The sequence below is a fragment of the Piliocolobus tephrosceles genome, chromosome 1, assembly GCF_002776525.5.
Source record: "Piliocolobus tephrosceles isolate RC106 chromosome 1, ASM277652v3, whole genome shotgun sequence".
Lineage (NCBI taxonomy): Eukaryota > Metazoa > Chordata > Mammalia > Primates > Cercopithecidae > Piliocolobus > Piliocolobus tephrosceles.
In genome coordinates, this window is record NC_045434.1 from 80858862 (window position 1) to 80863865 (window position 5004).

Here is a 5004-nt window from a genome sequence, read left to right on the forward strand (position 1 = left end):
AGGTTGCTGTGAGCCAAGATCATGCCATTGTACTCCAGCCTGGGTGACAGAGCGAAACTCCATCTCAAAAAAAAAAAAAAAAATTGGGCTTGGTGGAGGCAACTTTTAAGGTTATGCAAGTAACCTTAAACTTGCACCTAGGTGTGCAAGTGAAAGAGAATGTTTTTAAGGCTTCCGGAACCTGTAATCTAAACTCAGAGGAAGTCCTGGCAGTAGATGTGCTCTGAGGCTACTGACGTGTAAAGTCCCCTTCTGGCCCGGTGCGGTGGCTCACACCTGCTACCCCAGCATTTTGGGAGGCCAAGACGGGTGGGTCATCTGAGGCCAGGAGTTTGAGACCAGATTGGCCCATGTGGCAAAACCCCATCTCTACTAAAAATACAAAATTTAGCCAGGCATGGTGACACACATCTGTAGTCTCACCTACTAGGGAGGCCGAGGCATGAGAACTGCTTGAGCTGGGGAGGTGGAGGTTACAGTGAGCCGAGGTCACGCCACTGCACTCCAGCCTGGGCAATAGAGCAAGACTCTGTTTCCAAAAATGTCACATTCCTATAATATATGCTGCTGGTCAGTAGAAAAGTAGCAACTACCAATTCTTTTGCCCTGCAAGGGCAGAGTACTAGTTCTCTTTTCAAGACTACTTCCAGTTCCAAAACTAAATGCTCAGAATTTCAACAAAATAAAATCATATAAATCAGTTTAACCTGTTTCTTAAAGGTATAACTGGTAGGGAATTGCTGAAAACAGTTCTCTGAAGAAGATAACACTTCTCTAAGTGCTTTAACCCCAGCCTGTAGACAGCTTAGATTTTCAGAAAAGAGATAACAGATAACTTTATACTGTGGGTGAGGGTGACGGCAGTGGTGTCAATTGTCCTAGCACCATTACTGCATTCTAGTCATCCAGATAGCCTAGAAAGATAAAGGTGGCCGCTGTGTATCCCCAGTCTTCAGAAGGCAGATGAGGGTGGAAATTTGAATTTTCATATTCTCCAGGTGGCTCAATTGCTGTGTAATAGATTGACATTGTTAGAAACCAAGGCTCTTCACCAGTATTCTTGCTTTTTTGCTTTTCTTTAAAAAACTTTTTAAAAGATCTCACCTGTATGAACTTCCCCATGTTAATTGCTGAACCAGTTCTTACAGAATTCATTAAAGATGATGTTCTTTCCAAAAAGATGTATCTCAACTCGCTGGTATACATTCCTCTGTTTTTTTGTTTGTTTGTTTGTTTGTTTGTTTGTATGGATTCTCTGTTGCCCAGGCTGGAGTGCAGTGGTGCGATCTCGGCTCACTGCAACCTCCGCCTCCTGGGTGCAAGGGATTTTCCCGCCTCAGCTTCCTAAGTAGCTGGTATTACAGGCGTGCACCACCACAGCCACCTAATTTTTGTATTTTTGGTAGAGATGGGGGGGTTTCACTATGTTGGCCAGGCTGGTCTTGAACTCCCGACCTCAGGTGATATGCCCGTCTCGGCCTCCCAAAGTGCTGGGATTACAGGCATGAGCCACCGCACCCGGCCTACATCCCTCTGCTTTCTGATTGATCATTTCTTCAAAGCAAAATTAAAGTAAATCATACGCACAAGAAATGTGAGCAGTTGGGTGTTTGAGCAAAATGTACAACTGATAATTATAAAGGAAATACAAATCAAGGACATACTTCCCCTAATTCAATAATAAGTCAACTTTCGCAGCTTTTGTGTTTTTAAACCTTTTTCCTCCTTTGGTTTGAACAAAAGTCGAATTCAAATTAACTGATTTGTTAAGAATCTGTGAAGCAGCGATGTAAATAGCAAAACTGACTCCAGAATGCAATATCTAAGATGTACTTTTCTGTGATAAGACAAGGGGTACACCCCTCCCTTCTCAAGGCCAAGCCAAAGAGAATTACTTGAGCTAGGGTAGAGAACAGAGGGCTAGGCCAGGCGTGTTGGCTCACGCCTGTAATCCCAGCACTTTGGGATGCCGAGGCAGGCAGATCACGAGGTCAAGAGATTGAGACCATCCTGGCCAACATGGTGAAACCCCGTCTCTACTAAATATACAAAAATTAGCTGGGCATGGTGGCGTGAGCCTGTAGTCCCAGCTACTTGGGAGGCTGAGGCAGGAGAATAGCTCGAACCCAGGAGGCAGAGGCTGCAGTGAGCCGAGATCGCGCCACTGCACTCCAGCCTGGCAATAGAGCAAGACTCCGTCTCAAAAAAAAAGAGAGAGAGAGAGAAAAGAGGGCTAAACTGCTTGTTCTTTCTTTGGAGAGTTGGAGCAAGCTTACAAGAAAGTGCTCTTTAGATAAACAGTTCCTGTAACCCTACTGTAAGAGGACACTACCTCTTACAGTGTGGTCCATGGATCAACAGCCTCTGAATCACATAGGAGCTTCTGTGAAATGTAGAATCTCAGGCCCCACTCCAGAATCAAATCTGCATTTTAACAAGATCACCTGGTGATTAGTTTGCACATTAAAATTTGAGAAATACCACTGTAAAGCACATTTGTCATTTTGAATCTAAATGCTAAACAACCCTTAGCTCCCCATATTTAGCAGTAACAAAGAAAATGGAGGGAGAGAAGAGAGGAAGAAGAGTAAAAGGGAGGAGAAAGTAGGAAGAAAATACGAAAGTTAGTATTGTTCAGGGACAGTTCTTGAAACCAGTAGGGGTCATGACCATCAGCCATCCCAAACAGAAAACAGTTTCATCACCTTTGGTGTCATAAAAGAAATTTATATTAAAATTCCCACCAATATCAAACCAGTCACTACCATTTGAGAATAAAGAAACTATTTTAAAAAATACACTTTGGGAGGCCAGGGTGGGAGGATTGCTTGCATCTAGGAGTTCATGACCAGCCTGGGCAACATACCAAGACTTTGTCTCTACCAAAAACAAAAATTTTAAATTTTAAATTAAAAAAAAAAAAAAATTAGCCAGGCTTGGTGGCATACACCTGTAGTCCCAACTACTTGGGAGGCTGAGACAGGAGGATGGCTTGAGCCCAGGAGGTCAAGTCTGCAGTGAGCTGCCACTGCACTCAGCCTGAGTGACAGCAAGACCTTGTCTCAAAAAATAATAGTAAGATATCCATCAATAGGAGACAGGTTTCATAAATTGGGATATATCCTTACAATAGAATACTAGCCACCTGTAAAAATAAGAAAATTATCTATATGCTCAGAAATATTTCTGGCCGGGTGCAGTGGCTCATGCCTGCAATCCCAGCACTTTGGGAGGCCAGCATAGGCAGATCACTTGAGGTCAAGAGTTCAAGACCAGCCTGACCAACATGGTGAAACCCCATCTCTACTAAAAATACAAAAAGTAGCTGGGCATGGTGGTGGGCACCTGTAATTCCAGCTACTTGGGAGGCTGATGCAGGAGAATCACTTGAACCTGGGAGGCAAAGGTTGCAGTGAGCTGAGATCGTGCCACTGCACTCCAGCCTGGGAGACAGAGTGAGACTACGTCTCAAACAGAGAAAAAGAAAAAACAAAAAGGCCGGCGTGGTGCCTCATGTCTGTAATCCCAGCACTCTGGGAGGCCAAGGTGGGTGGATCACCTGAGATGAGGAGTTCGAGACCAGCCTGGCCAATGTGGTGAAACCCTGTCTCTACTAAAAAAAATCCAAAAAGTAGCCAGGCACGGTGGCATATGTCTGTAATCCCAGCTATGCAGGAGAATCACTTGAACCCAAGAGGTGGAGGTTGCGGTGAGCTGAGATTGTGCCACTGCACCCCAGTCTGGAAGACAAAGTGAGACTCTGTCTCAAAAAGAAAAAATATATATATATTTCCAAGACTGCTAAGGGAAATAACAAAATACAGAATAGCATATTCTGTATTTTGTATTTATAAAGTATATAAATATATATATATATATATTTTTAGACGGAGTTTCACTCTTGTTGCCCAGGCTAGTGTGCAATGGTGCAATCTCAGTTTACCACAACCCCTGCCTCCCAGGTTCAAGTGATACTCCTGCCTCAGCTTCCCAAGTAGCTGGGATTAGAGGCATGTGCCACCATGCCAGGCTAATTTTATATTTTTTAGTAGAGACGGGGTTTCTCCATGTTGGTCAGGCTGGTCTCGAACACCCGACCTCAAGTAATCCACCTGCCTCAGCCTCCCAAAGTGCTGGGATTACAGGCGTGAGCCACCACGCCCAGCTTATACTACCATATTTTTACTGCTTCTTTTCTATGTTCATGTGTTTAGATACACAAATATCACTGTGCTATAAGTGCCTACAGTATTCAGAACAGGAACGTGCCATATAATTTTGTAGTCTAGGATCAATAAGCTATACCATATAGCCTAGGTGTACAGTAGGCTAAACCATCTAGGTTTGTGTAAGTAAACTCTATGATATTCATACAACAAAATGACTTAACGATGCATTTCTGAGAGCACATCCCCATATTTAAGCAGTTCATGACTGTAGTGCTAAGTAGTGGCATGCATATGCATAAAGAAACTCTAGGCCGGCACGGTGGCTCATGCCTGTAATCCCAGCAATTTGGGAGGCTGAGGGGGGCGGATCACTTGAGGTCAGGAGTTTGAGACCAGCCTGGCCAACATGGCGAAATCCCACCTCTACTAAAAATACAAAAATTAGGCAGGCATGGTGGTCTGCGCCTGTAGTCCCAGATACTCAGGAGGCTGAGGCAGGAGAATCACTTGAATCTGGGAGTTGGAGGTTGCAGTGAGCTGAGATTACACCACTGCACGCACTCCAGGCTGGGAGACAGAGAGAGACTCCATCTCAAAAAAAAAAAGGAAGGAAGGAAGGAGACAGAAAGAGAGAGAGAGAAGGAAGGAAGGAAGGAAGGAAGGAAGGAAGGAAGGAAGGAAGGAAGGAAGGAAAGAAGGAAGGAAGGAAGGAAGGAGAAAGAAAGAAAGAAGGAAAGAAAGAAAGAAAAAGAAAGAAAGAAAAAGAAAGAAAGAAAGAAGGAAGGAAGGAAGGAAGGAAGGAAGGAAGGAAGGAAGGAAGGAAGGAAGGAAGGAA